The 10351-nt window shown below is 41.2% G+C and overlaps 1 long non-coding RNA gene across 1 annotated transcript in view; it reads right to left on the bottom strand.

Annotated features, from left to right (window-relative positions):
- Nucleotides 1-2056: 2056 nt before the first annotated feature.
- Nucleotides 2057-10351, bottom strand: part of LOC115652509 — a 25970-nt gene continuing 17675 nt past the window's right edge. Inside the window, exons 6-7 of the long non-coding RNA XR_004000664.1 lie at nucleotides 6725-6790; nucleotides 2057-4870 (exon numbers count right to left, since the gene is read on the bottom strand). This is a non-coding gene — a long non-coding RNA (uncharacterized LOC115652509). The remainder of the gene's footprint in view (nucleotides 4871-6724; nucleotides 6791-10351) is intronic.

Here is a 10351-nt window from a genome sequence, read left to right as displayed (position 1 = left end):
CTTGATTATCACTACAAAAGTTTTTTTTTCTCCTGCTGACAAAAGCCTACCTTCACTGATTACACTCGTTATAGTTAGTATGGCAACACCCATTTTTTTCATGTTCTCTGTGTATACATATATATCTTCCTACTGTATTTTCCACTGCATGCATCCGATGAAGTGGGTTTTAGCCCGCAAAAGCTTATGCTTAAATAAATTTGTTAGTCTCTAAGGTACCACAAGTACTCCTCATTCTTTTTATCTCAAATTAAGTTTCCCAAACACTTCAATCCAAATACACACTGGCTTAGATAAAACAAGTTTATTAACCACAGAAAGACAGATGTTAAGTGGTTGCAAGCAATGAGGCATAAAAGTCAGAATTGGTTATAAAGAAATAAAAGATGTTGATTATTAGTTTGAATTTTATAACAAGCTAAGTTAATTTAAAGCAAAAAGGTTTCTCTCATCATATGCTTATAGCAGTCTGACTGGATTTCTGAGCCAGGACCCTTCCCCTAGTTCAGTGATGCTTTCTTTGTCTTTCAAATATGGTTGATGCTGTGAGTAGAGATGAGGGAAGGGAGGTAATCTGTGTCCTCTGTTCTCCCTTCTTATAGCATTTCTCTTCTTTGAGAATCATCTCCAACTGGGGTTAAGGTAACAGCAAGTTGGTTTGCCAAGATGTAAATATCTCGCTCATGCCCTTCTTTCTGCCAGAGAATGGCTGCTTACCAAGGTGGTTGTCCAATTGATTTTGTTGACACTTGGCTGAGACATCTGTGATGGGTTCAATCACAGAAATCCCCTTGGGACTGTCACCTGATGTGCTGAAACAATCTCTGAGCCCATTTTTTCTGCCAGTTTGGGCCTTCAGAACCCTGTCTTGTCGAGCCAGACATGTCAGTCTGCTCCAACACAGACCCAAGGTCTGAACCACGCATCTCAAAGCTGCAGACTTAACTGAAAACAGCTTAAGAAGTGCTCCTGTCTCCAGCACGAAGACACCCAGCTCCCAGGGGGGTCCAAACTCCAAATGAATTCATTTTACTCTGTATAAAGCTTATACAGGGTAAACTCATAAATTGTCCGCCCTCTATAACACTGATAGAGAGATATGCACAGCTGTTTGCTCCCCTAGGTATTATTCATTAACTCTGGGTCAATAATAAACAAAAGTGATTTTATTAAGTATAAAAAGTAGGATTTAAGTGGTTTGAAGTAATAACAGACAGAACAAAGTAAATTACCAAGCAAAATGAAACAAAAAACGTAAGTCTAAGCCTAATACATTAAGAAACTGCATACAGGTAAATCTCACCCTTAGAGGTGTTCCAATAAGCTTCTTTCACAGACTGGACTCCTTCTTAGTCTGGGTCCAGCAATCACTCACACCCCCGTAGTTACTGTCCTTTGTTGCAGTTTCTTTCAGGCATCTCTTACGGGTGGAGAGGCCAACTCTTAAGCCAGCTGAAGACAAAATGGAGGGGTTTCCAGGGCCTTTTATATTCTCTCTCTTGTGGGTGGAAACCCCTCTGTTCTCCTGTGCAAAATCACAGCAACAAGATGGAGTTTGTAGCCACCTGGGCAAGTCACATGTCCATGAATGATTCAGCGTTTTGTAGGCCGACGCCATTGTTTACATGTTAGTTTGAACACTCCCAGGAAAACTCAGATGTGTATTGGCATCTCCCAAAGTCCATTGTCAGTTAAGTGTTTCTTGATTGGGCACTTACTGAGAATAGTCCTTTCTCAAGAAGCTGACCAAATGATTCACTGAGGCTACTTAGAATCAAACACATTGAGATACAAGTACATAGCCAATATTCAAACTTCAAATACAAAAATGATACACACATACAGACAGCATAATCATAACCAGCAAACTACAACCTTTCCATAGACACCCCACTTGACATCCTCTGTACAAGACCTCGTGCAATGAAAGGACCCTGGTTGCAACAATGATCTATGTTTGGAATATGACTTAGTAACATCACACAGTAGAATCTTAATTTACATACAATGTTGCCACTCATTTTACCAGGACAATGAAGGTCAGCGAATTATGAGTTTTCAAATGATACCTCACAAGGCATACTTTGTATAAAATTTATTATTGTTTTGTAAAAGTAGTGAACATACGAGTATAGTCTGTCACATTTATATCCTAATTGTGATAGCTAAATACATAATACTTCTACATATTCATCAACATATACTGATATAATTTGTAATAGAGGTTGCAACATATTGTATCATACTACTTATTCTGAAAAAAATATTATTGACATCTGTCACAAATTTTAAAAAGAAACCACATCAATGGATTGGCATAATCTATTCACTGTTGCTTTAAAGGTAACACATTTTCTTGATGTCTCTGAGAACAGCTTATCTTCTGTGCCTACTTGATGTTTAACGGTGAAAGACTAAGGCATCTGGAAAATGTAAACAAAACTTTAACATGTTCAGCAAAGGTAAAGTGTTTTATTATAGAAACATAGTGAAAACCTATGAATAGACTTAACATCTTGAATATAAAACTTGAAGGAAAATACCTCTCCCCCATTACCTAGATGTAACATAAAATACACTGGCACCTCTGAGAGAAGAGGAATATCATGCATCACATCCTGACACATATTTGTCAACTCCTTTTGGACTGGGCACTGTGAAGGTTTAGAATCAAGTCTCCATCGGGGCTTAAATTGAGCCAGAGCTGTCCACAGCAAAGATCTGGTAAATATTTTCAGTTGCCCTAGAGTTTTTATAATATGTTGGGGACAGCTGTGGGAAGCTCTGGGAAATACTCTATTAGAATTTAATCCCTACCTGGAATCTACTGTGGATCTCAGTAAGTAAAATCTGGGTGAAGGTGTTTGTAACAGGGTGGCTTGCCATATGGGATGGAGAGCTGGGAGCTAAGACAACTCTGATTACAGGATCAGCCTCTCCTCCTGGAGAAGAATCAAATGATTTCTCTACAAAAAGGAGCAGGAAGTTGCAGTGAAGAAGGAATGCTCAAGAAACTGAAGCTGTAGAAACACTGCAGGGGGAAAGAAGAATCCTGCAGGGCCCTGAGTCAGCAGGAGGAAAAGCTCAAGAAGCAGGAGAGAGTGAGAAGAGCTCTCCAAGCAGGGATGTATGGGAGAGATCCTGTCCAAGCAAGGGAGAAACCGCAAAGACCCAGCTGGAAAGGTCTGTGGAGAAAGACAAACTCCAGGCTGGAGGTGCTGGAAAGCAGAACAACAGTCATGCAGGGAGGCAGGGCTGTGCTCAGCTGAAACTGGGATGAAGCCTGTATGAGTCTGTGTTTTATTTTTGAAAGACTCTTGGATTATCAGGAACGAGAACTGAACTGGGGTTGGGGACCAGAGGGCCAATGTACACCTGAGGACTCAATGAATTAGACCCCAGTAGGGGATTCTTTGAACTACCTTTGAACTGAGCTCAGGGTGCTCAGGAGGCGGCTGCCCAGGTTACAGTTTTAATATAGATTTTTCTAGATTTACTAGAAAGTCGACTGCCCTTCTGAATGGAGTTTAAGCACAATAACCTACTTTAGGAGTTCTTCTGGTTATGCTGAAATCAAGACAGTTAAATAAATTATCATTTTCACTCCCAGAATTTTAGGACATGAGGAATGGATCTCATAAATGAGGTGAAAATCCGTGGAGCAATGTACAGACTCAATTCCCAATCCCTCCTACTGTACAATATTGCTTTCCAGGAAGTCACCTGTAGCTGGTATAACTTCTTAGGAATCTCCCACAGCATAACCATGTATCCAAGCTACCAGAGGCTTTCCTTGGATCTAGTATTTGCTGGAAACCCCCATTGTAAACCATGGCTTTGAGCCTTTCGCTGCAAAACAGTTGGGAAGCCATAAAGAGATTTAAGGGCTTTCGGTTTAGAACTGGACAGTGTACCCCAGCGGACTTGGGAACTGAAAACACACAGTTTGACCAGTCCTGGAGTTTTCTGTTGGCACTCACTCTAAAGTTTTGTCTCATCTCCTTCTCTAAGACTAGCAAGGTATCTAGGTTTATTTCTGAAAGGGCATCCTTTGTAGGGGATGGATTTGGAAATAATTTTGGCCTCTCTAATACCCACTGTAGGACTGATAAGCCTTTCCCAGACTTGAGCACAAAGCTGAAGCCTTCTTGAAGTTGACTGGACTGGCAATGGGAAAGAGAGAACCTCTCCTAGCAACTGTAGGGGGGCTTCCCCAATGGGGCTGTGAAGGTTTGATTCTCATAGGACTTTTTAAAGTACTGCATGGTTTATAGATGATCTGCCTCTGTTAGATAATTATTTGAAGTGTGAAATGCATCTGATCATTAAAGTATCAGATTGTCTTGTAAAACGTCTGACTTTGGAAAGTACCGCTATGTCTGCATAAACATATGGTGTCCTTAATTGATCAAAGGAACATATCTGCCCATGTTTGTCAAGCAATTGATTACATTTAGTAGAGTAAAAATATCCCAGTCTTCATACAAAAACAGTCTCCAAGGCAGTGCTTAATTTGTTCGGGCCTGAACCCTGGCAAAACTACATATGGCAATTCATAGCACCAGCACCTCTGCCACATCAGTTAGGAAAGTAAAGAAAAATCTCTGTTTTTTGCTCTGAAATGTGTTTTTCTTAAAATTATCAACGCGGTTGTATCCATCAGAGCCATAAATGGAGTGGGGCAAGTGGAGCAGCTGCTCAAGGAGCAAAGCTGGTCTTGTGGAAGGGGGGAATGGGGTGGATAAAAAAAACAGAAAAGGGTAGTAGAGCCCTGCACAGGACTGGAATCCTGCAGGTCCCATTACCATACCATCAGTACTTCTGCGCTGCTGCTGCTGCTAGCTGCGGTGCTGCCTTCAGGTCCAGGTGCCTGGATGACACAGAGGATGCAGAGAAGCTGATTACACAAGCAGCAAGGAAAGAAAACAATAAGTTAGCCAGTCAAATATGGCTATTTTATGGACTTTTCTGGAGAAGTAAATTACAAGGCTGTATCCATTATCATCTCTCCCAAACACTGCAGGATTAGGGTAAGGAAAAACCTGATTTTTTTTTTAAAGTTTGGTTACATTTGTTTGGTCCATACTCAAATATAATTTGTTGATGTTACTTAATAATATAGAAAACAAAGTAGACATAGTTAGCTACTTTTATAGATTTATGTTAAGTTTGTTACTGTGATGTACCATAGCTCGTTGTTAAGTATTAGTACGATACAATGCAATATAATGCAATACAATACTGCAGTTATGGTTATTTCAACTGAACAAAGAATGGTTGTGGAGCGGGAGAGAGAGTGTGTTCCAGGGGAAGAGTGTTACCGGAGGGCAGGGAACAAGAGAGGTGCATGCAAGAATAATATTCTGTAATAACACTGGGGAGAAAGCCAATGATTTCCAGATCACATTTGCCAAATTTACATGCAAGACAAAGGTGATTTTTTCCTAACCCCGCTACCATGGGGTTAGCTTGAAATCTGAAAGTTAAATTACATTATTTTAGTGGACTGAGAACTAGACTAGGATTCTAGTGATCTGTGTTCTACTCTTGGCTCTGCTACTGGCCTCCTGGGTACTTGAAGAAAGACACTTCACTTTCCTGTGCATCAGTTTCCCCATCTGTAAAATGGGCTCAGAGCTACTGAAGGAAAAACACACTATATAAGAGCTAGGTATTACTTTTCATTTGTGCACTATCAAGGTTCTACAGGCCAAAAGCTGCTTTCAGTTACACTTGTGTAATCCCATTGTCCCAAAAATCTATTGGTCAAATCTTATGTACACACAAGAATTGTACTACTTTAGTTAAACTGGTATCGTTTAGCCTGTACAATCTCACTACTGTAGACAGACAACTATACAGAATAAGAAGTGTCTTTACCTATGTAGCTATTCATGTTTGGGAAGAGGAGTAAACTACAAGGCACTGTTATACCAGTACAACTGCATCCGGCTTAGAGGCTGTACCAATTTAGCTATTTCAGTAGAAAAAAAGATCACATCCCTAACTGCAACAGTTATATTACTAAAACAATTATGTTTAGACCAAACCTCATATTCTTAGGCTGTCCATCTCTATAATATCTAGATGCTACTGCCAATAAACCCATGGTCATTGTCTATGCAACCTTTTTGCCCTCAGAGAAATGACACTGGTGTAAATAAGGGAATAATTTGAAGAAAACAGGGTTGCAAAGGTGGTCTTGAAATTTGATTTTTATATCTTTTCTATGTGGGAAAATTAACTAGCATAGCTATTGCATAATAGCTTTCCTGTATGAACACACTGCTCCCAAATAAAAGTGACTTCAGAAGCAAAGTAATTATTCCACAAAAAAATCATTTAAATTCCAGAATAGAGCATACATGCAGGAGAGTTTTTCCAGAATACTTAAATTATACCAGAATAGTTATTCTGCAATAGCTATGCTGGTCACTTTCCCCCCATGTAGACAAGATTTAAGTTAATCTTGATAATGATCAAGCCAAAAGAGAATCTAGTTCTCTCTCTCAAAGCTGTGTGTCTGGCATCCTTGCATAACGAAACTTGCTCTTGTCTAGCAGGCAAACAGAGATGATTTTGAGCAGAACAGTAGAATGGAAGGACCTGTTTTTACACAGTCATTGTCCAGGAGGAAATTGCACTTTCTTATAGAACAATTTAAAACCCTGAACAGAGAAAATATCCCTGTAAATACTTATTGCATGGCAAATTCATTTCTCACCTGTGTACCATCACTCCAAACATCTCGATATTACTGCTTCCCAACTGTCTCCTTCTCTTTGAATATCTAGGTTTCAGAAATAATGGTAGGTTATTTTCTCTCTTTGCGGATTATCATGGACTTTCCCTGTTTCTTGTTATCTTGGTCCCCTTTATATTTTGCATGTGTTGCTGTTGTCCACATAGTATTTATTATAATCAGTAGAAGATGTCTGACTGATAGCACTAATAGCTGAAATCTTTCATCAATACTAAGTGAAGAAAAAACGGAAAGAGGCTAACACCTCGGTAGCAAGCAACAGCAGGCCACAGTTTCCCTTGGGAAACAGAGTACTCTTGTGTGACTGGCCTATTTTTCCCACATGAATGCCTGGAAAAATATTACCACATAACCAGTAAAAGATGCCAAGCTCATAAGGGACTTGGTAATAGTGCCCATTTCAAATCCTCAGAATCAACATACTACTCTTTACTGCACTAATTAGTAAAGAACGGTGTCCTTTATGACATGTAATATGTTATTTTCCTGCTGTTTAACTATGTTCACTAGCTTCTGCCATCCTTCAGCTTCCAATACTATACATTTATTTTCCACCCCCTATTTATCCAGCAGCAGCATTAATGCACTCCTGAAGGCTTTGCTTCTGCAGTGGAGTTGGCTCATTAAGTCTCAGGGGTGATTCAGCACCACCATACACGGGAAAGAAAGGGAAAATAAAGAAGTTCCAACTGTCTCTCTTAGAACATCAATGCTTAGATGGGAAACAGTCCCCAGAGCTTGAAAATGAAGAGTACATAAGCAGGAACCTGTGAAATTAATTGCTGTAGAACATCATTTATGCAAGTGATGTTTACAAGGGTGTCAAAAGACATTGATGAACAAGGATAGCATCTATAGACTGGCTTGCTATGTTACAAAGCCACAAAAACTAAGTGGCTTTTTTATAAGGGTTAAAAATATAGAATTCTGTAACTGAGCAGGTTCACCATGAGACTTGAGAGCTGCAGTTTCCCACTGGGGCAACAAATGGGAGCCACTGCTAGAGTCTGAATAACCAGACAAGACTGACCAAACTTCAACTATATTGGTATAGCAAAAGCACACAAAAAACCCTTGTAAATGTAGACTAAATAATGAACTGGTTAGATAAGCTTAAAAATGATCCTTTCATGAAAATTTCCAGGTAGGATAACCAGACAGCAAGTGTGAAAAATCGGGACGGGGGTGGGGGTAGGGGTAATAGGAGCCTATATAAGAAAAAGATCAAAAAATCCGGACTGCCTCTATAAAATCGGGACATCTGGTTACCCTATTCCTAGGCAACTGAAGGCCACTCTGAAGGACATGATAATTATCTCTAGCCATAGGTTGCAGGCAATCGCTCCTCAGTACTTCCTGACTTAACAAGATAAATTAAAAAAAAAACAAAGAGGCTGCAAGAGCCAGAAAAGACAACCTTGTGCAACATGGTAATGTGCAGGCCTCGCGCTTTCATTCAGCAGATGTCATGCTTTTCCTTTATTATAAAATTGTTCTTAATTTTTCAATATTTAACCTGTAGGTTTGATTCCTTTCCTCAACCAGTGTTCTAGGACATGTGTTATTAAGTTGCCTGCTTTCTGCACTTTCCTTTCCAGGGGCGGCTCCAGGCCCCAGCACACCAAGCGTTTGCTTGGAGCGGCAAGCCGCGGGGGTGCTCTGCCGGTCGCCGCGAGGGCGGCAGGCAGGCTGCCTTCGGCGGCTTGCCTGCGGAGGGTCTGCTGGTCCCACGGCTTCGGTGGACCTCCTGCAGGCGTGCTCCGCTGGTCCTGTGGCTTCGGCGGACCAGCAGACCCTCCTCAGGCAAGCCGCCGAAGGCAGCCTACCTGCCATGCTTGAGGGGACAAAATGTCTAGAGCCGCCCCTGTTCTTTTCACTTGTTTTGGGAGCATATATGTCTACTTCACTATGTGCCTGATTCCAGAGCCCTATTTGAACTTCAGATCAGGTCCTATTTCTTTGTACTGTTATGGGGTGGGTATGATGTCTTTGAAACAGGTGGGTGAAATAGCCACCTTTCTTTCAGTACAAATGTAAAAAGCAATTGAGCTCCATCATGGCATAGATAGTTGAAAATTAGGGCATCTACTCAGGGGTGGCTCTATGTATTTTGCAGCCCCAAGCATGGCAGTCAGGTGGCTTTCGGTGGGAGGTCTGCTGATCCCACGCCTTTGGCGTACCCACCGCTGAATTGCCATTTAAACCGCGGGACCAGCAGACCTCCTGCAGGCATGCCACCGAAGGCAGCCTGACTGCCATCCTCACAGAAACCCCTGCGGCTTGCTGCCCCAGGCATGTACTTAGTGCACTGGTGCCTGGAGCCGCCCCTGCATCTACTGAAAACAAAGCCACATGCAAAGCTCGAGTAGGCTTTAGCCAGGCAGCCCAAGGAGGGGTTCCACTGTGATTTGATCAACTCAAGGGCAGGGTATTGACTGGATCACAGCAGTGTGTCAGTGAGAGTGAGTCAGCAAGAACCATCATCACAGAAGAGGGGCAGAAAGCTAAGGAGACAGCTGAGCAAGTACTGCGAGCATGGCCCTGAGAAAAGGCCTTGAGAGCTATTCAGGCTGAGTGCTGGCTGAAAGAGGCTTGGAACTGTGAGCAAAGAAACTCCTCTGTTGCTTGATTTCTCCTATGTTGAGCAGGACTTTGTAATCCTTTAAAAACAAACAGGATTGCATCAAAGAACTCAGCTCCATCATCAGTTTCCCCTCTTCATTGAAACAACCCACAGGACTCACAATTTTAGCTAACCACTCAGGTCTAAACAGAGTAATAATATTGTGCATCTGCCATAAACAGTTAAAAAAATATTCAGATGTATTCACAGGTTAACACCCTAGTCATTTTCCTTTTTTTTTGGCCAGAGAAACATCAATAGTTTAACGACTATAAAGGTAATCCACTACATCAGAGTTTAGATGTGATACCTTCTACTAACAGTGCACTTCTCCTGACTTGGATTTACTTATATTGATCCTGACTCATGTATTTTAAAGGAGCCAGAATTTTTGGTTACAGATATGATATTGCAATTTCAGGCTCTTTTTTAAAAAATAAATGAGTGCCTAAAGTTAGGCACTTGATGTCACTTGTTATTTAAAATTTGAACATTTTAGCCATTGTTTCCAAATCAACTGTTGGGCAAAGATTTGGAGGAGGCAGTGGTAGTAAGGTGACTAGTCTCATGAGAATTCATGATTTGAAAGGAACTGTCCTTTCAGGCTTTTAGATCAGGCCACAATTCTTGGCTGTTAAATGAGAATTTAGAGGAGCGATTTTCACGCTGAGATTCTTGAGCTACAAGCCAAGCATCAAGGCTATGGATGGCTCTTGCAGGGTCCAAACTATCTAGTCATCACTCTACTCACTTAACCTGGCCCAAGCAAATCAAGTGAAGAACTGATCAGTGGAGTCCTCCTCAATCTGTGAAACTCACCTCTATCAACCCGAATGGGGAACATTGAGCAAACATTGCAAAGGTCTGACTGAAAGATTTCTACCACATACTAAATGCTATCATCAACAAATAATAAACAGTGGTGCTTCAACACAGATAAGCTATGGTTTGGTCTTGCTGGGCCT

Source organism: Gopherus evgoodei, chromosome 5, assembly GCF_007399415.2.
Source record: "Gopherus evgoodei ecotype Sinaloan lineage chromosome 5, rGopEvg1_v1.p, whole genome shotgun sequence".
Classification (NCBI taxonomy): Eukaryota; Metazoa; Chordata; order Testudines; family Testudinidae; genus Gopherus; species Gopherus evgoodei.
Note: the sequence above shows the minus strand (reverse complement) of the source record. Positions and strands in the feature narration are given on the sequence as shown.